General features: G+C 43.5%; 1 long non-coding RNA gene across 1 annotated transcript in view; it reads left to right on the top strand.

Annotated features, from left to right (window-relative positions):
- The first annotated feature begins 271 nt into the window (after positions 1–271).
- The window catches only part of LOC143809720 (uncharacterized), a 171,689-nt gene continuing 145,385 nt past the window's right edge, over positions 272–26,575 (top strand). The window contains exon 1 of the long non-coding RNA XR_013222417.1: positions 272–366. This is a non-coding gene — a long non-coding RNA (uncharacterized LOC143809720). The remainder of the gene's footprint in view (positions 367–26,575) is intronic.

The following is a 26,575-nucleotide window of genomic DNA, read 5'->3' as shown; positions in this document are numbered from 1 at the left end:
GCTCTTTTTCAGTTGTGTTACGTACAGCAGGCTTACACTGTGAGGTGGATACTTTAAGCCCAAGGTCCTGGTGGGCAAACGGCCCACGGGGTCGGTGCAGCAACCAGATGGAGCATGAAGAAGATGGCATGTAGCATGTAAACTAAAAGTTTAATAAAATCCTGGAAACCACAGACTGATAGTAAAGTTACTGAACACCTCGGGCAGATAGCAGAGTTACTAAAGAATGTAGGCAAACAGGAGGTGTCATGGAGACATAGAGAAGTAGAAAACAAAACTCCGGAGTGACAAGACAGTCTAATACAATGGAAGCCAGCAAGATGTCTTGGAAATTGCAGGCAGTTTGATAATGGAAATCGCATGCTGGTAAGTAGCGATACTGGAAACCGCAGGGAAGTAGGTGAGGTCCTTCATAGACAAATAGCAAAATTACTGGAAACTTCAAACAAGAAAGTAGCAATACTGGAAATTGCAGGCAGGTAGGTAGCGATACTGGAAATCCGCAGGAAGGTAGATAGGAAGTTACTGAATACTGCAGACAAATAACACAGAGACTGGAAAACAGAGTCATACTGATGAATGTGGACTGGAACTTTTAACAGACAACTAAAAGAGTTATTAGCAAGTTTTAGAGCAATTCTAAACACAGGTGTATCCCTAGGGAGGCATAAGATAGGACTTAGATATGTAACGTGGCATGGGGTGGTAGCTGTGGGCAAGCTGCTCATCTGTTGCTCATTGGCACGTTACATAAAGGTGGGAGTCCTGGCTGGTTTTGTGGAATTGTGCTGTGAGAGCGCATGCATGACATTGGTTTGCCAAAACCAGATGCTCACCAGTTCATGAAATGAAGCTTTACTAAACAGTCATTGCATTGTAACTATGTACACAGGATAGCAGGTACACAACTTCTCATACATTTATTCATTAATACAGAGCATTCCAATACACAGTCTCATTACTTTCTCTGCCTCACACATTCCAGCTAAACACCACAGTACAGTCCGTGAAAACAAATTTCCTCTTTCCGTCATTCCGCTTTTGAATTTCATCGTAGAGGACAGGGTTTGCCAATATGACTAGACTCCGCTTCAAGCTCTCTGATGCTTAGAAAACTTTTGCCTGGGACACTCATGTGAAGACTTAGGGTTCAGCGGGTGCCCTAGTCCGCTAGCCGAAACCACATGGACAACCCCTCCAAAAGCACGATCTACTTTTACCGTGGGTGCAATACTACTCAAACAACACAGGATGAGGGTAAAACAGTATTGGAATGCTTTATTGAACCACAAAACAGGCAAATAGCATATAGAAAAGCCCCAGCAAAATACCAAAGATAGTGAAAATTACAGTCTCACCCTTCCGTTGACTTGCCAAGATAAGACCAGCTGTGACTTCAAAGCTTCCAGGGCCAACTACTCAGACCTTGTCCCTCGCACAGAGAGGAGGTAACTACAAGCTTAGCAAGCTCACAGTCTAATGAGGTACAAGGCCAGGTGACTGGAGGGTCGCAACCTGGCTTCTACGAACATCTCCAAGGAGCCGAGTGACTGGTGGGTCCAATTCCTGGCTTTCACAAAAGTATCCATGGGGCTCAAGTCACCAGTGGGTTGATTGTCATTGGAGCAGATCTGTATTCTTTCAGCTGGGGCTGTGGTCCTCTAAGCTGACATCCCATAGAATGACAAATCTGTGTCCCTTGTGATGGAACCATGATTTCTTGGCTGCTGTGCTGTAGAGTGTTCCTGGCTGTGGTTTTGTAAAGAGTCTATGGTTCTCTGGATCTTTGGATCTCTTAGATGTCTTGGATATCCTGTTACTGAGGCATATATCCCTGTTTTATAGTTCACAACTGTTCTTCAATCTATCGTTCAAAGGTGAAGGGGAAGGGTTCATGAGATTAACTCGCATTGTTTGATTATTTAATCTATTTGCATAGCTTTTCTTCCTCATCATTGCGTCTCTGTCATCAAGGAAATCCGCACGATATGTTACAGAAACGTCAACTTAAAAGTCAATATTACAGGGCTATAGCAACAAAAGTCTGTTTTCTTGACCAATCAAAGAACAAACACAAATTCAAAAGTTAACATATAGATAACAGTCTATTCCTCCTGGCTTACTGAAAATAGATGTCTGGTTAATTAAGATAAAATGCTGTGTCGTCACATTGCTCCCCCATCTTAATTAGCCAGACATGATAGGATTCTGATCAACATTCTCCAAATATCGGGGACAGTCCACAACATGTCTTTAAGCACAGACATGAATGTAAGAGGTCACACCTTCATGAGAACAAAACTTAATATCATCCAGTTTGCTCAGAACATATTCCATGTCTTCCTTGCGAAAAAAAACTACACACATAACTGATGAGAACCAGTATCCATTGTGTCCACATAAATTTGGCCTAAAACTGCATCAGATTTGCATAGGAGTCCTACAATTTGGTGTGGCACCTTGTACATTAACCCCTTCCCGGCATCGGGCATACATGTATATCACTGCGGCTACCAGAGCTCACTCCGAGCACTGGCATAATGAAAAGCAAGTGTCAGTGCTATATGAGTGCTGACACCCCGGGGAAATGCCCACTATCGGTGCTAGAACTCCTTCTCTGCTCTGTTCCACACAACGCAGGAGCTGAAATGCCTCCTCTATGTGTGTGAGATGCTGATCTGATGTCCTGCAATGCAACAGCATTGCAGAGTATTAGATAAGTGATCAGGGCAGGGAGAGTTGATGTCACTTCCTGAGAAATATTTAAAAAAGTAAAAAAAAGTTTTTAAAAATTGTAAAAATATATTTTTTTAAAATCACAAAATAAAGAACAAAAAAGGAAAATATATTAATCTAATAGCTACGTAAATTTATGTAAAAGCAAAAATAAAAAATTATTGTACACATATTTGGTATCGCCACGTCTGGAACGACCTGACTTATGAAACTGTTACACTAGTTAACCCCTTAAGTGAGCACTGTAAAGAAAAAATAAGTGGCAAAAAACTATATTTTTTCATCATACCGCTAAATAATCGTCACTGCACCTGTAGATAAATTCCCAGAGGAGTGTAATTTCCAAACTGGGGTCACTTGAAGGGAATTCTCATCTTCTAGCACTTAATGGCTCTGTATATGGAGACCACAAAGTGTTCTACTGTAATTTGTTCTCCAAGTGTCAAACAGCGCTCCTTCCCTCGCTAGTCTTGCTGTGTTGCTAAGCAGTATTGTACAACCACATATGGGGTTTTTGCATGTTCAGCAGAAATTGTGTGACAAATTTTGGTGCCGCTTTTGCCAATTCCCCCATGTGACAACGTAAAATCTGGGGGTAAAACAACATTTTGTGATAAAAATGAAATTATTCTTTCTTTATTGCCCAATGGTATAAAATTCTGTGACATATCCATGCTGCCAATATGATCACTGAACCCCTAGACAATTAATTGAGAGGTGTAGTTTTTAAAATAGGGTCACTTATAGGGGACTTTTGCTGTTCTTGCACCTCAGAGGCTCTGCCAATGTGGCATGGGATCTTCAGACCATTCCAGCAAAATGTGTGCTGCAATGTGACGCTCCTTCTCTTCTGAGCTTTGTACTTGTTGGGGTTGGTGGATTGCGCTAAATAAAATAAATAATAAAGCACAGTCGCAACCCGGGGTCCACCGTGAAGAGATGGAAAATTGCTGTTGGTAAACAATGATGGAACACACGGTGAGCGATTGTCTGTACACACTGGGTTAACATCACTCAGTGTGAACAGGACACCGAGTTCCAACCTCTGTTACTCCACAGAGAGGAACAGTACTGAAACGAAAGAGAAGCTCTGCAACTGAGCTGTGTCACTTGCCTACAGAAACGAAAGAGCTGCTCTGTACAGAGCTGTGCCACTAGCACACAGAAACAAAAGAGAAGCTCTGCAACTGAGCTGTGTCACTCGCACACAGAAATGGAACAGATCCTCAGAGCTTAATACCCTGACTAGGGTTGTGCTTGCTCTAGAACTTTGCTGTGTTAACTGCACACATGTAAGAACCAGATGCTAAGCCAACGGCTAATTGCCCCCACTGACGCTAGCTGTCTACCTATGTGTACAGTCCCAAACTAGACAGACACACAATGCTTGCAGACAGAGTAGTAGAGACTCACTCACATAGCCGTACATAAAATGATACTAGCGCAGCGGCATGCACCTCTGAGAGCCTTTTAAATATTAGGCTCCACCCCAAACACTCACGCCCAGCTGGCTGTGACATCACCTGCAGGCCAATCTGGAGCTGCCACATAATAGACATGCTCAGTAAGGTGATTGCTGGACTTAGGCTCCAGAGCACAAGACTGCACCTGCGCAACACTGGTTACTATAGACTTGGCTGGAGAGCCAGCAGCAACCAAGCACATACCAGGAGCCTGAGCAAAACGCTGGGACCGACGTCTATGCTGAACAGCAATCTGAGTGTCCGGACCTGAATGGGAGACTGCAGAGTCAAACAAGATCTATCCCATACAGAGGGAGAATCACGACGCCTAACAGCACTATTCTTCAAATGTAGTTTTCGACCACATATGAGGTATTGGCATGCTCAGGAGAAATTGGGTAACATATTTTGTGGTCCATTTTCTCCAATTATCTCATTTGAAAATTGAAAACTTAATGCCAAGGAAACCATTTTAGTGGAAAAAATGGTAATCTTCCCTTGACTCAACCCAATGATAATCAAATCTGTAAATTGCTTTAGAGTTAAAAACGCTAAATACACCCCTAGAAGAATTCCTCAAGAGTTGTAGGTTTCAAAATGGGTTTTCTTGTGGAGATTTGTGCTGCTTTGGGCATCCTCAATCTGTTCCAGACAAAATTGCCCTCCAGAACTCAATTGGCGCTCCTTCCCTTCCGAGCCCTGCCTTGCACCCAAACAGTAGTTTTTATCCATATACAGTGGGGGAAATAAGTATTTGATCCCTTGCTGATTTTTTAAGTTTGCCCTCATCCTTAGAAAGCTCTTTGGTCTTCCCCATGTTGTAGAGGTTAAAAGTCTGATTGATTAATTGAGTCTGTTGACAGGAGTCTTTTATAAAGGTGACTGTGTAAGACAGCTGTCTTTAATGCAGGTAACGAGTTGATTAGGAGTTTCTAACTGGTATGTAGGAGCCAGAACTCTTAATGTTGGTAGGGGATCAAATACTCATTTCTCCCTGCAAAATGCAAATAAATTTATATCTCTCAATGTTAAAATTTACCTACTCTTAAAATTATAAACTATTCATGTCCTTGTCAGTGGGGAAACTTACAAAATCAACAAGGGATCAAATACTTATTTCCCCCACTGTATAGGGTATCGATATACTTAGGAGAAATTGAAAAACAAATTGTATGGTTCATTTTCTCTTGTTACCCATTGGGGCTAAATAAACATTTTTGTGGGAAAAAAAGAAAATGTTCACTTTTTCCTTCCACATTACTTTAAATCCTATGAAGCACCTAAAAGGTTAATAGCCATCTTGAATGTGGTTTTGAGCACTATGAGAGATTCAGTTTTTAAAATTGTGTCACTTTTTTGGTATTTTCTGCCATGTAGGCCCTTCAAAAAAAGGTTTTGTAAATTTTGTATTTGGAAAAATGAGAAATTACTGGTCAACGCTTAACCCTTCTAACTGTCTAAGAAAAAAAAATTATATTTCAAAAATGATGCTGATGTAAAATAGACATATGGGACATTTGATTTATAAATTGTTTTGTACAACACGACAAACTGTTTAAAGGTTATAAAAATGAAAGATTGAAAGTTTCTACATTTTCAAATTTTCACCAAAATTCCAATATTTTCACAAATAAAAGCAAAAAATTTCCACCTATATTTGCCACTAACATAAAGTACAATGTGTCATGAAAAAACAATCTCAGAATCACTGAGATTCGTTGAAGCGTTCCAGAGTTATTACCACATAAAGTGACATTGGTCAGAATTGTAAAATTTGGTCTGGTAAGGAAGGTGAAAATAGGCTTTAGGGTGAAGGGGTTATTAACTACATCTAAATATTTCCATTGTATGACTGGTCCTGCACATCGGCCTGAAATTATTTTAGCTTATTCTTCCTTATAAAACAGCTTCAGCTCTGTTACATTGTCAAGGTCACCTCAGGTCCTTCCACATTTCTATAGCATTAATTGGCAGCTAGATAATTCACGACTTTGTCGCGGACATTGCAAGACTTTACCTTTATTCCTATATAGCCATTGTTTTGCAGAGTGACTTGTACCCTTTGGACCGTTGTCTTGCCACATTACCCTCTCTAGTGATTTAGCTCCTGGACCCATGTTCTGACATTCTCCTTTAAAATTAGCTGGTTGAATTCAGAATTATTAATTATGGCAAACCGCCCTGGCCGAGATGCAGAAAAAACATGTCAAAACCATAATAGCACCACCATCAGATGTAATCAGGTTTTTATGCTGTCATGCAACATTTTACATTCTCCAGGACATAACACTTCTCATTTAAACCAAAAAACTCAAATTTGCTCTCATTTGTCCACAAAATATTGATTTAATAGTCTTCTGGCTTGTTCAGAGGATTTTTAGCAAATTGTAGAATTTTTTTTAAGAGGGCAGTGGCTTTATCTTTGCAATCCTGCCACGCACCCCATTGTAGTTCAGTGTCCTCCTTATGATGGACTCATGAACTTTAACATAAGTTAATGTGAAAGAGGCCTTTAGTTGTTTGGAGGTCACCTTTGGCTCCTTTGTGAACTCACAGATTGTTATATGCCCTGCTCTTGGAGTGATCTTGGTTGGATGACCACTCGTGAGGAGGGTAGTATTGGTCTTGAATTTCCTCCATGCACACAATCTCTCTGACTGTGGATTGGTGGAGTCCAAACTCTTTAAAGATGGTTTTGTAATCTTTTACAGCCTGATAGCCATTAAAAAAATCTTATTTTGAAGGCCTCAAAATTTCTTTTGTTTGTGCCACGATACATTTTTACAAACATGTGTTGTGAAGATCAAACTTTGATAAATGCCTGTTCTTTAAATAAAATAGGTCACCCCCTCATACCTGATTGTCATCCCATTGATTGAAAAAAACAGACTCTTAATTTCACCATAAATGCATCTTCTAATCCTAAAGGTACCTTCACACGAAACGACATCGCTAGCGATCCGTGACGTTGCAGCGTCCTGGCTAGCGATATCGTTTCGTTTGACACGCAGCAGCGATCAGGATCCTGCTGTGATGTCGCTGGTCGCTGAATAAAGTCCAGAACTTTATTTGGTCGTCCGATCGCTGTGTATCGTTGTGTTTGAAAGCAAAAGCAACGATACCAGCGATGTTTTACACTGGTAACCAGGGTAAACATCGGGTTACCAAGCGCAGGGCCGCGCTTAGTAACCCGATGTTTACCCTGGTTACCAGCGTAAAAGTAAAAAAAACAAACAGCACATACTTACATGCGTCCCCCAGCGTCTGCTTCCTGACACTTACTGAGCGCCGGCCCTAAAGTGAAAGTGAAAGCACAACGGTGACGTCACCGCTGTGCTGTTAGGGCCGGAGCTCAGTCAGTGTCAGGAAGCAGACGCTGGGGGACGCGCAGGTGAGCATGTACTGTTTGTTTTTTTTACTTTTACGCTGGTAACCAGGGTAAACATTGGGTTACTAAGCGCGGCCCTGCGCTTAGCAACCCGATGTTTACCCTGGTTACCCGGGGACCTCGGCATCGTTGGTCGCTGGAGAGCGGTCTGTGTGACAGCTCTCCAGCGATTAAACAGCGACGCTGCAGCAATCGGCATCGTTGTCGCTATCGCTGCAGCGTCGCTTCGTGTGAAGGTACCTTAAAAGTTCACATACTTTGACCTCTCACAGACTTGTGATATTAGATAATTTCCCTATTTTAAAAAATGACTAAGTCTAATATTTTTTAATCATTTGTTGGTTGGTTGGTTTCCTTTATCTACTTTGAAAATCTAATGTAGTTTTATATCAAAATTATACAGAAATATGGAAAATTCGGAAGGGTTCATAGACTTTCAAGCACCACTATACTGTATATGCAATGTGCAAATAAAGCTAGGGTGAGCACACTCAGCTTCACTGTGCATACGCATACACCAGAAGACAATAGTGAATACATAGGATTTCAGGATGTCATTTAAGTAAAGGTACCTTCACACGAAGCGACGCTGCAGCGATAGCGACAACGATGTCGATCGCTGCAGCGTCGCTGTTTGGTCGCTGGAGAGCTGTCACACAGACCGCTCTCCAGCGATCAACTATGCCGAGGTCCCCTGGTAACCAGGGTAAACATCGGGTAACTAAGCGCAGGGCCGCGCTTAGTAACCCGATGTTTACCCTGGTTACCAGCGTAAAATCTAAAAAAAACAAACAGCACATACTTACATTCACGTCCCCCTGCGTCCACTTCCTGACTGACTGAGCGCCGTACAGTGAGAGCAGAGCGGTGACGTCACCGCTGTGCTGCTTTCACTTTCACTTTGCGGCGCTGAGTCAGAGGAGGAAGCAGACTGCAGGGGACGCAATGTGAGTATGTGCCGTTTGTTTTTTTTTACATTTTACGCTAGTAACCAGGGTAAACATCGGGTAACTAAGCGCGGCCCTGCGCTTAGTAACCCGATGTTTACCCTGGTTACCAGTGTAAAATATCGCTGGTATCGTTGCTTTTGCTTTCAAACACAACGATACACAGCGATCGGACGACCAAATAAAGTTCTGGACTTTATTCAGCGACCAGCGACATCACAGCAGGATCCTGATCGCTGCTGCGTGTCAAACGAAACGATATCGCTAGCCAGGACGCTGCAACGTCACGGATCGCTAGCGATATCGTTACAAAGTCGTTTCGTGTGAAGGTACCTTTAGACTGGGTGGGTTTTGGATAAAGAAAACTTCAAAGAAACATTTTATTTTAAAACAGTTTTAAAACAGTGTGCATCATTATGAGGAATAAATTGGTGACACATTTTCAATGAACATTTTATAGGTAAACCTATTTCATAGGTAAACATTTCATAGGTAAACCACACATCATGGTTCGACTTTGGACATGGTCATTCTTGGTTTTTCTCTTAAGCAGCTCCACTGCCTTGAATGAAAAGTCATTTATACATCACATGTTTGGGGATCTGAAGGTTTTTTTTTAATAAATCCTTCTTCAACTTTTACACTTGGGAAGACCTGTAGAAGGTAAAAGAAGCTGAATTAACACAAAGTATTGTAAGTTTTGAGATGGGAAATTAGCTGAACCCTGATGCACCCCATCATGAGATCTGGAAGAGTCTGGTTATCATGAAGTAGTTTCATGCAGAGGCTTAAAATAATGAAAAAAACTTATCCTAATAATAAAAAAATCAAAAATATAATTGTGTATGAAGACCATCAATTAAAGTGGACCCTTCACTCGATTTTTTTCGTCCAAACTAAGGACCTCCTCCATTTGCTGCTTTCTCTGTCCCTCCATTCCAAAGTTATGCCCCTAGGGAATAAAAATACAAATTTCCCCTTCAATGAACTGAGTGTATACCACAACTTCTCTGTGGGTGCGGCCATGTTTTTATTGGCCAGTCAGAGGAGAAAGAGCAAACGTCCATAGAGAAGTTCTATGATATACGCCCAGATGGCTGGATGGAAAATTTGTACCTTTAAGACCAGGGACCATAACTTTGGAACAGAAGTGCACAGAAAAAAAAAAAACTGTTTGAGAATCAGTGGAGCAGCAGCAATTGGAGGAGGTACTCACTTAAATTAATTAATTCCGTGACAAGTCCTCTATAAGCAATCAGGAGATAATAAACTTTTTGGAAAAGTATATATGCCATATGCGTACAGTAGTATATAAAACTCCAGTAAGATAAATCCATATTTTATCTGTAAGAAGATTTTGACTGAGAAAGGCATAGCTCCTTCCTATGATGGCTCGCACAGTGCTGTGCAACCATCATTAATTCGGTCCCTTACTGTGCAGTATAATATACATGGAAAGTAAGGAAGTTTCTTTATTTGAATATTTCATTAGCTCCTATTGTCTTTTTGAGCCTAAATAGATTTATACATTCAATATCTGACAGTGACCTATATTGTTTTTCTCTCACAAACTGAGACATTGAAGATAAATAGAAAATAAAAGCTGTCTTTGGCCTTTGATGTCAAGCAAGGAGACAATCATGTGTAAAATCTGAGGAAAGGAATATAATATTCTGCAAAAATAATGTTGTGGGCTCATGCCAACAATTTTTCGGAATTTAATGTAATTGTAACTTGATAACTAAATTATTTTCATAACTGCTTCATGATCAAAATACCAAAGGTTTACAATTCATTTATAGTTAGAAGAATTAGAAATGAGAGAGTCCATTCTGCATACTTGAAAACAAAAATTGTAAAAAATAGCAAATACAAATAATTCTCAATTAGTTTTGGGTGAATTACTCAAAAATGGCCACAACCATATTGCAAAGAGCATAAGTCAGCATCATATGACCTTGGGAGTGGCACTGAGGGTTTTCCCTTAATGTCATACATGCACCCCACCTTACAAAAACGATTATGTAGAACTATAGGTGTGAGGTTTTTAATGTCTCATAGCCACTATAAAAGCCCAAGCAGGAGATGTTGCTGCAATTTTGTGGTAAATGGGCATATGATAGAAGACATCAGAACTCATTCAGAGAGACCTAGTAATGAAAAATTTGATTCATTTCAGATCATGCTATGCACTTTCTATGTCCGTGTGTAAATTCTAGTTCTCAGTATAAATACATGCAGTAGATAGCATAACTTTAAAGGAGAGATAGAAGAGGATAAAGGAAAGGGTATAGGTACAACCATAATGCACAAACCATTCAGATCTAAAGAAAAGTTTATTTTTCCTTCTGATCCAAGTGTTGATCAACTGGATCATCATTTAAAAAAATAATTTTATACAGAAAGTAGCATGTGTTAGCCGTTATTTTTTTCAATGGAGTGATATTTTTCTGAATGTTTTTTTATGCACCTCACTTTTCAGTTTTGCTGTACATACTGGGACAGATAAGCAGAGTCAACTTATGGTCATTATGTTGGATGGGGTTAGCGCTATTGTACCGCTGGAGCCTAAATATCACAGAATAATAACGGTAAAATTACACTGCATGGTTATTGAGAATGAGCGTTCCTAAGATGGTTAGTTTACCCAGTGGCTTTATGAAGCTAAATTACATGAGGTTGTATTATGTCATCAGCAGTGTGAGGACAGCTGTGATCCTGCCGTAACAGGCTTCATGAGAGTTGTGAGAGTATGGTCATGCAACATTTTTTATGTGTTTTTTGAAGCACATTGGCTTTAAAATCCATTAAAAAAATGGTGTACACATTTGAAATCTGGGGGGCTGGATGCCAATAACTTCTGTCAGTCGTTATGCAAATTACACTCTGATCAAACTAATCAGAGTGTCAGCATAGTGTGATCTGATTCTCTCAGATGAGGAGATGATAGAGAAAAACAATTCTCCATGTTCTCCATTCTGTCAGTCTGTGAAAACCGAACCGCACATTCAGATATCATCAGAGTGCTGTCCGATGGTTTCCACAGACTCATTGACTTGCATGGCTGAGTGCAGTCCAAATAGCAGATCCAATTCGGTCATGTAGTAATTCTTTTCTCAGACTGATGCCGTTCAAGGAACAGAACTGACATGTGTTAGGAGTCGAGTTTCCTCTGCTGCACAGGGGGAATCTCGATCCGTGTCTGCTGCGGTCTCCCATTCTCCATCGGCCGTAGTGGAGCCTGCTCAGCGGAGACGTCGGTCCCAGCGTCTCACTGAGTCTGATTCAGTGCAAAAGGTTTTTGCTGCCTCTCCAGGCTCTGCTATTGTACCCTGCACTGATCTATGGCGAACAGGCTTTTCTGGGACTAAGTCCTGCTTTGCACACACTGAGCATGCCCAGGGTAAGATCTCTCAGTGGAGATCAAGGGTCACATGTTCAGGTACTGCAGCCAAATCTATTGGTCTTTCTAGGAAGGTCCTGTAGGTACGCAGGCTCTGTAGCAGTCCGCCATTGGTCCTCTTTTTGAAGGTCCTGTACGTGCTGCAGCTATTTAAGGCTTGCATGGCCGCACGGCCATGTGCTAGTATCTTCTAAAGTTACATGCTTTGCGCCACTGTGGTCATATGCGTGAACGTGTTCAGGGACCCGGCTGAAATAAGCCCCTAGAATGCTGGCACCTCTGGCGAGGAGATTGTGTATGAGAGTATTCAGGGACCCGGCTGAAATAAGCCCCTTGAATGCTGGCACCTCCGGCAAGGAGTGTTGTGTGCATGCATGACCACTGACTGCTCTCTTCTGGGTAGTTAGCCTGTGTCTCTGTGAGAGTTAACAGGGCACAGAGCTTTGCTTTCTCGGCCGCTCTGTGAAGCTAACAGAGCTGGTTAATATCGCCATATTGTGCTGCCATTTCACTTATCGGCAGGATATTTCCTGCACGGTGGATCCCGGGTTGCGAACGCACCAATCACATTAATAAATATATTCGGTGCGTTCCGCAAAGCCTAACAACATGTGAACAGTCCCATAGCATAACATTGGTCCGAGAATTTTGTCGGTTCGCATTTGAACCGAAAATATGGCTATGTACCCAAGTCCTTAGCCATGGTTGTCAACTCCCCCAGAATAAGGAGAAACATCATAGATTCTCCAAAGAGTCATAAAATCCCTCACGCCCAAATGAACCTGCCTGAAACCTCCTTTAAACTAGCAGTTTTAGGAAGTATCTTCTTCAGAGAGAGGGAAAAAAGTTGTGTGGAAGTGAGGATAGAGCTTGGGGAGGTGTTGAAAGAGAATGGCTTCAGAAATAGAGATTGGTTTGGAACAATGCTAAAGGTTTTGCTTACATCTGGTATCAGTATGGACAATTTTAGGTATAATCGTAAATATTATTATTTTTATGTAGAGTGGAGCGACTTTTACTTTTTTCGGATCGAGTCGGGTTTCGCGAAACCCGACTTTGTCAAAAGTCGGGTCGGGTGAAATCGGCCGATTATTGCGGAAAGTCGGGGGCCGACTGAAACATGAAACCCAATGCAAGTCAATGGGGAATCAAAGTCGGCAGTGAGTGGAGGACAGGAAAACACCTACAGTGCCCATTTTAATGCCAAAAAACATCAATTCTTATTACTTAAGCTTGTCAATCTTAATTTACTTTATAATAATAGTTAGGCATAGAAAACTGGGTTTCATTTGGCTAAAGTTGTGGGGGGGTAGGGCTGGCTCAAGATTTTCGTGGGCCCAGGAAACGCGGAATACGTCATGGCAGTGGAGCAGGGAGAGGTATTTCAACTTTGCAAGTGCTGTGATCCTGAGCAAGCAGTGGGGGCCCACTCATTGCCATTGGCACTGGCACAGGGCCCCTCATAGTACGGTGGTGTGTTTGACGGCGGGTGGCACATCCCACCGGCAGAGACACTTTTGCATACTATGAGGGGCCCGGTGCCAGTGACGTCGCCAACGAGTATGCCCCCCACCTGATGAAGGAACCTGCACTTTCATCTGCACCTTCCTCTTTGTAGCCGTGTAAGGTGGTATAGTATGCGGGAAGGGGAACCTGACTTTCAGCAGGGTCAGATTCTGGCTGTGTAGAGTGCAAGGGGAATGTAGTGGTCTGGGTCAATGTACTAGCAGGCTCATCTAGCAGTGGCTGGACAATGGGCAGGATGAGGAAGAAACACAGATATAGGCCCAAATAATAAAGTGGGCTAAATGCAGTTCAAATGTGGTAACTGGACTAAACAGGCGGCATTGCTTTGTTCAGTGGAGGACAACTGTAATGAGTGTCAGACACAGTTAGTAGGCCCAAATAATAAAGTGGGCTAAATGCAGTTCAAAATTGGTAACAGGACTAAACAGGCGGCATTGCTTTGTTCAGTGGAGAACAACTGTAATAAGTGGAAGACACAGTTAGTAGGCCCAAATAATAAAGTGGGCTAAATGTCTGCCAAAAAATTGTTCATAAATAAACAGGTGGCATAGCTAGGTACAGGGGTGGGCTCCTCTGCTGAGTAGCAGGCAGTGGTAGTAGGCGCAAAGTATTAACTGGTCTAAATGGAGGCCAGGGCCCCTGTATATTTTAACTATCATCTATAATATCAACAAATTTGTATTGGCAGTGCCATTGAAGAATTTAACAGCCCAGACTACACAGTGGTGGAGCAGGGCGAGGTAAGTATTGCAAGTGGTAGAGCACTGTTTGAGCTGGGGGGGAACACTCTCGTGGGCGGCGGTATTAACACAGGGCCCCTCATATTACGACGGTGTGTCTGATGTTGGTTGTGCTCCACCACTGTCAGAGACACTTCATTGTATTATGAGGGACCCTTTGCCAGTGCCATCGCCCAAGAGTGGGCACACCCACCTGTCCAGGCAAACGGCACTCGCACGGGTGCTTGCGCCAGGTGGTGACCACGGCCCTGTGGGGGGAGTCAGCCCATTTAGGGAGGTATAAAAATGGCCTGTGGTGGACATTCAGCAGCTGCAAATGGAGGAATTGGAGCAGTCAGTAAGAGGAGGCCAAAAGCAAGACATTTTTCAGGCAAGCTATGTGTCAGCAGGGGAAGGTGGGGCCAAATAATTTGAAATCCATGATTGGTTCATTTTAATGAAGGTTAGATCATCAACATTTCGGGTAGCCAGACGTGTCCTTTTTTCAGTCAGTATTGAACCAGAAGCACTGAAGACTCTTTCTGATAGCACACTAGCAGCAGGGCAAGCAAGCTCCTGTAATGCATATTCTGCCAATTCAGGCCATGTGTCTATTTTAGATGCCCAGTAATCAAAGGGGAATGACCTGTGAGGGAGAACATCGATAAGGGATGAAAAGTAGTTCGTAGCCATACTGGAGAAATGCTGTCTCCTGTCACTTTGAATCGATGCAGCAGTACCTGTCGTGTCAGCGGTCATTGCGAAATCACTCCACAACCTGGTCATAAAACCCCTCTGTCCAACGCCACTTTGGATTTGTGCACCTCTAACACCTCTGCCATGTTGCCCCCTACGGCTCGTGTGAGAACCATCACCGCCGCTGTGTGCTGGGAATGCCTGAACCAAACTATCTACAAGAGTTGCTTGTTTGGTAGCCAATATTTGGTCAAGGTTCTTATGTGGCATGATATTTTATAATTTTCCTTTATATCGTGGATCCAGGAGGCAGGCCAACCAGTAATCGTCATCGGTCATCATTTTGATAATGCGGGGGTCCCTTTTTAGGATACGCAAGGCATACTCAGCCATGTGGGCCAATGTTCCAGGTGTCAATTCACTGCTTGTGCTGGGTTGAGGAGCACTTTCTTGCAAATCAACATCACTTGTGTCCCACAAAAACCCTGTACCTGACCTTGCAACGCCACCAGTTTCTATTGCCCCCTGAGAAGCATCCTCCTTCCATAAATATTCATCCCCATCATCCTCCTCCTCTTCGTCTGCCGCCTCGTCCAGGACAGTTCCCTGAGCAGTCAATGGCTGACTGTCATCAAGGCTTCCCTCCTACTCGGCTGCAGATGCCTGCTCCTTAATGTGCGTCAAACTTTGCATCAGCAGACGCATTAGCGGGATGCTCATGCTTATGATGGCGTTGTTTGCACTTACCAGTAGTGTTGAGCATTCCGATACCGCAAGTATCGGGTATCGGCCGATATTTGCTGTATCGGAATTCCGATACCGAGTTCCGATATTTTTGTGATATCGGAAATCAGAATCGGAAGTTCCCAGTGTATGGTTCCCAGGGTCTGGAGGAGAGGAGACTCTCCTTCAGGCCCTGGGATCCATATTCATGTAAAAAATAAAGAATTAAAATAAAAAATATGGATATACTCACCCCTCCGGCGGCCCCTGGACCTTACCAATGTAACCGGCAGCCTCCGTTCCTAAGAATGCAGTGAGTTTAGGACCTGTGATGACGTCGCGGCTTGTGATTGGTCGTGTGAGTGGTCACATGAGCGGTCACGCGACCAATCACAAGCCGCGACGTCATCGAAGGTCCTTCACTCCTCATTCTTAGGAACGGAGGCTGCCGGTTACATCGGTAAGGTCCAGGGGCCACTGGAGGGGTGAGTATATCCATATTTTTACTTTTAATTCTTTATTTTTTACATGAATATGGATCCCAGGGCCTGAAGGAGAGTTTCCTCTCCTTCTGACCCTGGGAACCATCTAGGATACCTTCCGATACTTGTGTCCCATTGACTTGCATTGGTATCGGGTATCGGTATCGGCGATATCCGATATTTTTTAGATATCGGCCGATACCATCCGATACCAATACCTTTGAGTATCGGAAGGTATCGCTCAACACTACTTAACAGCCGTGTGCATTCCTCAAAACACTGAAGGACTTGACAGAGGTCTTGTAGCTTCGACCACTGCACACCAGACAACTCCATGTCTGGCATCCAAGTGCCTGCCCGTGTATGTGTATCCTCCCACAAATAAATTACAGCACGCCTCTGTTCGCACAGCCTCTGAACCATGTGCAGTGTGGAGTTCAACCTTGTTGAAACGTCGATTATTAGGTGGTGCTGGGGAGCATTCAGCGATCGCTGATGGTTCAGCATACGGCTGGAGTGTACGGGCGACTGGCGGATGTGCGAGCAAAGTCTTCGCACCTTCAGGAGCAGGGCTGGTAAGCCCGGATAATTTTTCAGGAAGCACTGCACCACCAGGTTCAAGGTGTGAGCCAGGCAAGGTATGTGTTTCAGTTCTGAAAGGGCTATGGCAGCCATAAAATTCCTTCCGTTATCACTGACTACCTTGCCCGCCTCAAGATGTACACTGCCCAGCCATGACTGAGTTTCTTGCTGCAAGTACTCGGCCAGTACTTCCACGGTGTGTCTGTTGTCGCCCAAACACTTCATTTGTAACACAGTCTGCTGACGTTTACCACTAGCTGTTCGATAATGGGACACCTCGTGTGCAACACTGGCAGCTGCGGATGGAGTGGTCGTGCGACTGCGCTCTGTGGACGAGCTTTCGCTTCTGGAGGAGGAGGAGGAGGAGGAGGGGTGGCGAACGCCTACAGCCAACTGTTTCCTAGACCGTGGGCTAGGCAGAACTGTCCCACTATGGCTGTCCCCTGTGGACCCTGCATCCACCACATTAACCCAGTGCGCCGTGATGGACACGTAACGTCCCTGGCCATGCCTACTGGTCCATGCATCTGTTGTGAGGTGCACCTTTCCACTGACTAATTGCCTCAGTGCATGGACAATGCGGTCTTTGACATGCTGGTGGAGGGCTGGGATGGCTTTTCTCGCAAAGAAGTGCCGACTGGGTAGGTCATAGCGTGGTACTGCGTAGGCCATCAGGTCTTTGAAAGCTTCGCTTTCAACCAACAAGTAGGGCATCATCTCTAATGAGATTAGTCTAGCAATGTGGGTGTTCAAACCCTGTGTACGCGGATGAGAGGATGAGTACTTTCTTTTCCTAACGAGAGTCTCTTGTAGGGTGAGCTGGACTGGAGAGCTGCATATGGTGGAACTAGAAGTAAATATAGCCAACTAACATGGTAACAATAATTAACTCAGAAATCTGTACCATTAATATGAAAAGGACATAACGACCTATCATCAAAATACATATTATCAACGAAAAAACAGATGATACAAGGTCACACACAGTATCATATAAAAATATAAACTTTATTGAAAATTACTAAAAACCAATGCATGGAGGTGATACAGATAATGGCGCCACAGCGAAATACGCCGCAATAAACGCTAGAGGCGCGTACACAGGGATACCAGTCCTCAATACCTAATATACATTTTAATTAAAGGTATAATCCAAAAAACAGAATAAACAGAGCAAAAGAAACCTAAAAAATAAGCAAAACAAACTAAAGATATCAATATATAACCTAATCACTGTGTAGTAGGCACTGAACTGCTGGCAGGAATGCACTAGGAATAGAAATAGTCAAAAGACCTTACGCAGAGGTACACCTGATATATTAACAGTGTACTATGTAAACATCCATATTGGATATAAAACCACTGTCACACTAAGTGGCCGTGAGAAGCACCGCTACCGGTCTATAGTGTACACAGATACCGCCGCAGAAAAGTACCCACCGCAAGAGGACTGGAACTCCCGTGGACGCGCCTCCGCCCCAACGCACGTTTCGGTAATAAACCTTCGTCAGGGGGCATGCATACTGATAGAATAGCGAGTTTATAAAGAGACGACCCCGGAAGTATAGCCCGCCATAACCCGGAAATAATGATGCCGTATCGTAGCAACCGGCACACTCCGAAAGACACAGACTGACGCCAGCGAACACAGGGGCCCCATGTGATCAAAGGCGACCAATCACAGCCACGGACATGCGCAGGCGCAAGGACGCCAACCATCAACATAGCGGCAAGTCTAGTATACGCAGTAAGTAAAGTATTTAAATAAACAAATAACTGAAAATAGGTGTAACAATCGGCAACTGATTAGATGCTTAGTATACCCACTGCAATCGATCAGATCTATCTAAATATGCTAATCTCGTAGCTAGTATGACAAAATAAAAACAAGAACCCGTCGTCATGACTACAAAGACATAGCTAATATAGGGCTCTGGTAGATAACAAGACCAAAATACAAAACAAAGGCACCACCCCAATATATAGAAATACACTATATGAGAAAGGTCACAATTACAGAAGGGTCACAAATATTTGCAACTATATTTAGGGGGTATATTATTAATATTACGTAATAGTGATATCACAAACAACTAATATAAATATAAATATAAATATAGACATAGCCCAAATGGTAATCCTCCCTCCAAAAAATGTAGCAAGCATATATAATCAGAAAAGCCGCCGCTGCGTATATAACAATCATACAATTGAGGCTTAATGAGGAGGAAAGCAGTCCATGATAATCCTTCATATAATGGTGTCTCAAATCCAGCAGGAGATAGAAGGTAAAGAAGACTTGATCTTTCATATAATGGCATCTCAATCCCAACCGAAAATAGATGGTAAAGAAGACTTGATCCGGGAGGAGGAGTAGATGTGTACCAATATATATATATCACGAGGACGACTTCAACTAGAACAAACAAAACTAGTTAAAAATGAAAAAATAAAAATTTAAAAACAAAAGCAACGATTCCAATATGGTGCCAAAGCACAGCAGAATCCAACAATCACAGAAAGGGGGCAAAGCTAATGTTATCATTGAGGCCCATAGGCTGGACCGTATTAAGAGTCCAGATCCACCTGGACTCAATTCTTGCCAACCGCTGGAACGTGCCACCTCCACGGATACCCACCTCCAACATCTCAATCCCCCTAGCCCTGAGAAGGCTGGCATCGCAGTTATGGAACCTCTTGAAATGGCGTGGCAATGTTTTCAGGATGGTGATGTCCTCCACAGCGGCCGCTGCGCCAATGCCCAAGACGTGCTCACGTATCCGTGTTTTAAGTTGGCGAGTGGTCATGCCAATATACATCTTTTCACACGGACATGTAACCATATAAATCACGTTCCTACTGGAACATGTGATCCTTTTCTTAATTTTAAATTCACGTGAGCCGTCAGAGCTAAAGAAATTGGCAATTCTCTCAATATTCGGGCATGTGACACAACGGCCGCAGGGAAAACACCCCACACGGGTGGGCATAGAATCCAAAAAAGTGCCCATCCTCTCACCAGTATAGTGACTATGAACTAGGATATCCCTGAGGTTTTTAGACCTTCTAACCGCAATGCCAGCCCTCTCAGGTACATATCGTGCAATAACAGGATCTGCTCTCAAAACATGCCACGATTTCTGGAGGATCCTTTGCATCATTGGGAATTGGGAATGATATTTAGTCACATAGCGGACAATGTCATGATTCGGTTTATCTTTTTTCTCATATAGGAGCGATTCCCTCGGAGTATATCTAGCCCTATTAAAGGCTCTTTTAATACTCCGATTACTGTGACCACGGGCCAGCAATCTATTTTTTAAGTCGTCAGCCTGGCAGAGGAAATCCGCTTCAGTGGAACAATCTGCGCAGGCGGAGGAACTGGCCTGTAGGAATCGCCTGGATGACATGGTGAGGATGCGAGGAGGAGGCGTGCAACAAAAGATTGGTTGAAGTAGGTTTTCTATAAATGACCGTCTGCAGGCACCCACGAACATCGCGTTTCAATGTGACATCCAAAAATTCGATGGTGTCACCATCGAATTTGTATGTCAAAAAAATGTTACGTCCATTGTTGTTTAAGGATGTCATGAAGTCCCGCAGCCCTTCAGAAGAACCCTGCCAGATCATCAAAATGTCATTAATGTACCGCGTCCAGGATAGGACGCGGCACATTGACTCCGGATGATCTGACAGGGGGAGGTCCCTCTCCCACAGCCCCAGGAACAGGTTAGCGTACGCAGGGGCAAAAGGAGCCCCCATAGCTGTTCCCTGGAGCTGTAGGAAGAAGGACCCCTTGAACACCAAAAAATTATGAGTCAAAGAGAATTCCAGCAATTTGTAAATCAGACTTATAATCTCTACTGGGAGGTTGGATGTACCCAAAAAGAATTCTATTGCACGGAGGCCGTCCTGATGCCGAATACTAGTGTACAAAGATTCGACATCAGCCGTCACTAACAATTCACCATCATCAAGATGAATCCCATCCATACGCCTCAAAAGTTCTCCCGTGTCCTTAATATATGAAGGTAAGCTCTCTACCAATGGCTGCAATTTGGAATCGATCCACTGATTCACCTTCTCGAGGTAATTACCCCTACTAGAAATAATAGGACGGCCGGGGGGCGTCCTCGTGTCCTTGTGAACCTTGGGGAGAAGATAGAAAGTAGGTATAGTGGGATCACGCACAACTAAAGCAGACGCCAGCTCGCTAGTGATAGTGCCCATATCCCTAGCAGTCTTAATAATATCGGTAAGTTGTTGTGTGAAAGCAGACAAGGGGTTAAACGTGAGCCTTTTATAGCAAGTACGGTTATTGAGTTGCCGATAGGCCTCCTTCTCGTACATAGCATTAGGCCAGATGACCACGTTTCCCCCCTTGTCTGCTGGTTTAAACACTACATCCCCAAGGTTCTGAAGGACACGAAGATGCTCCCTCTCCTCTTTAGTAAGATTGTCTCTATAGATACAATGGGGAATCTCCAGAAATTCCTTACTCACCAGCTGTACAAACAGATCTACACTAGGACAGGTGGAGAGAGGAGGAAATTTAGTAGATTTGGGGCGAATGGAGGCAGGGATCATACCTCCTTCAGGAGTGTCATGCTCAGCAGCCAGTTCCTCCAATGTGCGAAGGGCTATCTGTTCTTCCTCTGTAGGAAACAATGCAGCCAGATTACCATCAAAAAATTTTTTTTTTTTAAAAACTAATGATCTGGCGAACAGATGAAGGTCCTTAACAGCCTCAAACACATCAAATGGTGCTGAAGGTGAGAAGGAGAGTCCCTTTTCCAACAATTTGAGATCAGTGTCTGTAAAACTACGTGTACTGAGGTTAATTACCTTATTGTTGTATTTTCTGGGCTCAGAGAAATACTCATCACTAGGGTTGAGCGAAACGGATCGTTCATTTTCATAAGTCGCCGACTTTTGGCAAAGTCGGCGTCTCATGAAACCGAGCCGATCCCTGTGTGGGGTCGGGCATGCGGAACGCGACTTTCGCGCCAAAGTCGCGTTTCAATGACACTAAAAGCGCCATTTCTCAGCCAATGAAGGTGGACGCAGAGTGTGGGCAGCGTGATGACATAGATCTCAGTCCCCACCATCTTAGAGAAGGGCATTGCAGTGATTGGCTTGCTTTCTGCGGCGTCACAGGGGCTATAAAGGGGCATTCCCGCCGACCGCCACCTTACTGCTGCTGATGTGAGCGTAGGGAGAGGTTGCTGCCGCTTCTTCAGAAGCAGGGATAGTGATAGGCAGGGTACATAAAGCTGCAAACCACTTGTGCTGTAGCGATTTCCACTGTCCAACACCACCTTTTGTTTGCAGGGACAGTGGAAGCTACATTTTTTTTTCCTCAGCGCTGTCGCTCATTGGGCTGCCCTAGAAGGCTCCCTGACCCTGATAGCTGCGTTGCTGTGCCTGTGTGTATGCCGCTGTGCAAACCAACTGCTTTTTTCAAAGCACAAATCCTGTATTTCCTTCCTTTCTGCACAGCTATCTTGTGTGTTTGTCCACACTTTTGTGTGCAGCAGTCCTTTTTCTAGCTGCCTGCCATACTTTTCTGAGATAACTGCAGGGAGATAAATCTTGGCAAGTCTGCCTCCGTGCCATTGCTGTGGGTGGCATCTCACTTTCATTGTGTGGCACCGAAAAAACCACTGTGTGATACTTGGCCATTTTTTTTTGGGGGGGGGGTAAATTCTCCCTTTTCAAAAAAAAAAAAGTTAGTGGGAGATAAATCTTGGCAAGTCTGCCTCCATGCCATTGCTGTGGGTGGCATCTCACTCTCATTGTGTGGCACCGAAAAAACCACTGTGTGATACTTGGCCATTTTTTTTTTTTTGTCTAAATTCTCCCTTTTCAAAAAAAAAAGTTAGTGGGAGATAAATCTTGGCAAGTCTGCCTCCGTGCCATTGCTGTGGGTGGCATCTCACTCTCATTGTGTGGCACCGAAAAAACCACTGTGTGATACTTGGCCATTTTTTTTTTTTGTCTAAATTCTCCCTTTTCAAAAAAAAAAGTTAGTGGGAGATAAATCTTGGCAAGTCTGCCTCCGTGCCATTGCTGTGGGTGGCATCTCACTCTCATTGTGTGGCACCGAAAAAACCACTCTGTGATACTTGGCCATTTTTTTTTTTTTTGTCTAAATTCTCCCTTTTCAAAAAAAAAAGTTAGTGGGAGATAAATCTTGGCAAGTCTGCCTCCGTGCCATTGCTGTGCGTGGCATCTCACTCTCATTGTGTGGCACCGAAAAAAACACTGTGTGATACTTGGCCATTTTTTTTTTTTTTGTCTAAATTCTCCCTTTTCAAAAAAAAAAAGTTAGTGGGAGATAAATCTTGGCAAGTCTGCCTCTGTGCCATTGCTGTGGGTGGCATCTCACTCTCATTGTGTGGCACCGAAAAAACCACTGTGTGATACTTGGCCATTTTTTTTTTTGGCGGGGTAAATTCTCACTTTTCAAAAAAAAATAGTTAGTGGGAGATAAATATTGGCAAGTCTGCCTCCGTGCCAGTCCTGTGTGTGGCATCTGTCTCTCATTGTGTCCCACCAAAAAGCAGTGTGTAATACTGGTCCTTTTTGTTTTTTTGGGGTAAATTCTCCCTTTTCAAAAAAAAAATAGTTAGTGGGAGATAAATATTGGCAAGTCTGCCTCCGCGCCATTGCTGTGGGTGGCATCTCACTCTCATTGTGTGGCACCGAAAAAACCACTGTGTGATACTTGGCCATTTTTTTTTGGGGGGGGGTAAATTCTCCCTTTTCAAAAAAAAAATAGTTAGTGGGAGATAAATATTGGCAAGTCTGTCTCCCTGCCAGTCCTGTGTGTGGCATCTGTTTCTCATTGTGTCCCACCGAAAAGCAGTGTGTGTGTAATACTGGGCCTTTTTGTTTTTTGGGGGTAAATTCTCCCTTTTCAAAAAAAAAATAGTTAGTGGGAGATAAATCTTGGCAAGTCTGCCTCCGTGCCAGTCCTGTGTGTGGCTTCTGTCTCTCATTGTGTCCCACCGAAAAGCAGTGTGTGTGTAATACTGGTCCTTTTTGTTTTTTTTGTCTAAATTCTCCCTTTTCAAAAAAAAAAAGTTAGTGGGAGATAAATCTTGGCAAGTCTGCCTCTGTGCCATTGCTGTGGGTGGCATCTCACTCTCATTGTGTGGCACCGAAAAAACCACTGTGTGATACTTGGCCATTTTTTTTTTGGGGGGGGGTAAATTCTCACTTTTCAAAAAAAAAAATAGTTAGTGGGAGATGCCCTAGAAGGCTCCCTGACCCTGATAGCTGCGTTGCTGTGCCTGTGTGTGTACGACGCTGTGCAAACCAACTGCTTTTTTCAAAGCACAAATCCTGTATTTCCTTCCTTTCTGCACAGCTATCTTGTGTGTTTGTCCACACTTTTGTGTGCAGCAGTCCTTTTTCTAGCTGCCTGCCATACTTTTCTGAGATAACTGCAGGGAGATAAATCTTGGCAAGTCTGCCTCCGTGCCATTGCTGTGGGTGGCATCTCACTCTCATTGTGTGGCACCGAAAAAACCACTGTGTGATACTTGGCCATTTTTTTTTTTTGTCTAAATTCTCCCTTTTCAAAAAAAAAAAAGTTAGTGGGAGATAAATCTTGGCAAGTCTGCCTCCGTGCCATTGCTGTGGGTGGCATCTCACTCTCATTGTGTGGCACCGAAAAAACCACTGTGTGATACTTGGCCATTTTTTTTTTTTTTTTGTCTAAATTCTCCCTTTTCAAAAAAAAAAAGTTAGTGGGAGATAAATCTTGGCAAGTCTGCCTCTGTGCCATTGCTGTGGGTGGCATCTCACTCTCATTGTGTGGCACCGAAAAAACCACTGTGTGATACTTGGCCATTTTTTTTTTTTGGGGGGTAAATTCTCCCTTTTCAAAAAAAAAATAGTTAGTGGGAGATAAATATTGGCAAGTCTGCTTCCGTGCCAGTCCTGTGTGTGGCATCTGTCTCTCATTGTGTCCCACCGAAAAGCAGTGTGTAATACTGGTCCTTTTTGTTTTTTTGGGGTAAATTTTCCCTTTTCAAAAAAAAAAATAGTTAGTGGGAGATAAATATTGGCAAGTCTGCCTCCGTGCCAGTCCTGTGTGTGGCATCTGTCTCTCATTGTGTCCCACCGAAAAGCAGTGTGTAATACTGGTCCTTTTTGTTTTTTTTGGGGTAAATTCTCCCTTTTCAAAAAAAAAATAGTTAGTGGGAGATAAATATTGGCAAGTCTGCCTCCGCGCCATTGCTGTGGGTGGCATCTCACTCTCATTGTGTGGCACCGAAAAAACCACTGTGTGATACTTGCCCATTTTTTTTTGGGGGGGGGGGTAAATTCTCCCTATTCAAAAAAAAAATAGTTAGTGGGAGATAAATATTGGCAAGTCTGCCTCCGTGCCAGTCCTGTGTGTGGCTTCTGTCTCTCATTGTGTCCCACCGAAAAGCAGTGTGTGTGTAATACTGGTCCTTTTTGTTTTTTTTGTCTAAATTCTCCCTTTTCAAAAAAAAAAAGTTAGTGGGAGATAAATCTTGGCAAGTCTGCCTCTGTGCCATTGCTGTGGGTGGCATCTCACTCTCATTGTGTGGCACCGAAAAAACCACTGTGTGATACTTGGCCATTTTTTTGGGGGGGGGGTAAATTCTCCCTTTTCAAAAAAAAAATAGTTAGTGGGAGATAAATATTGGCAAGTCTGCCTCCGTGCCAGTCTTGTGCGTGGCATCTGTTTCTCATTGTGTCCCACCGAAAAGCAGTGTGTGTGTAATACTGGGCCTTTTTGTTTTTTTGGGGTAAATTCTCCCTTTTCAAAAAAAAAATAGTTAGTGGGAGATAAATATTGGCAAGTCTGCCTCCGTGCCAGTCCTGTGTGTGGCATCTGTTTCTCATTGTGTCCCACCGAAAAGCAGTGTGTGTGTAATACTGGGCCTTTTTCTTTTTTTGGGGGTAAATTCTCCCTTTTCAAAAAAAAAATCGTTAGTGGGAGATAAATATTGGCAAGTCTGCCTCCGTGCCAGTCCTGTGTGTGGCATCTGTTTCTCCTTGTGTCCCACCGAAAAGCAGTGTGTGTGTAATACTGGGCCTTTTTGTTTTTTTTGGGTAAATTCTCCCTTTTCAAAAAAAAAAAAAGTTAATGGGAGATAAATATTGGCAAGTCTGCCTCCGTGCCATTGCTGTGGGTGGCATCTCACTCTCATTGTGTGGCACCGAAAAAAACCACTGTGTGATACTTGTCCATTTTTTTTGGGGGGGGGTAAATTCTCCCTTTTAAAAAAAAAAAAAAATTAGTGGGAGATAAATATTGGCAAGTCTGCTTGAGTGCTGCTCCTGTGTGTGCCATCTGTCTCAAATTATTGGGGCACAGAAAACCGAGTGTGTAACATTGGGGCTGATTTTCCTTTCAGTGTCAGGCACCTATAAAGGTATATATAAATTCTACAGAAGTTTGAGTTCACCTTATAAGTTGTTTTACATTAACAAATAGCATTACTTTGGTTACGTTTTGCAAACAATGAGGAAGTCTAGTGGAAGAGGTCGTGGCCGTGGGCGGTCATTGTCAGCTGTTAATGATGGTAGTGGTGGTGGAGCATCAGGTGGTCGTGGTAAAAGCAGTACAGCACCTAAGTCTCGAGTTGTTGAGCCAAAAACGTCGTCTGCCTACACAAGGCCTTGAACGCTCTCTTTTCTGGGAGTAGGAAAACCACTTTTGAAGCCGGAGCAGGAGGAACAGTATTGGCTTTCATTGCTCACTCTGCCTCTAGCTCTTTCGCCTCCTCCTCGGAAAGTGCCAAATGTCAGAGCAGTGCATCATCAGTGGATGCTCCCGGTCAGGAACAAGTCGCTTCGTTGTGTCCTTCACCCAGAACAAGAGAGAAGGATGCGTCAGTCGACACAACAGGTTACTCCATGGAGCTC

Source organism: Ranitomeya variabilis, chromosome 2 (assembly GCF_051348905.1).
Source record: "Ranitomeya variabilis isolate aRanVar5 chromosome 2, aRanVar5.hap1, whole genome shotgun sequence".
Classification (NCBI taxonomy): Eukaryota; Metazoa; Chordata; class Amphibia; order Anura; family Dendrobatidae; genus Ranitomeya; species Ranitomeya variabilis.
The sequence above is the reverse complement of the archived record's forward strand: the minus strand, read 5'-3'. Positions and strand labels throughout refer to the sequence as shown.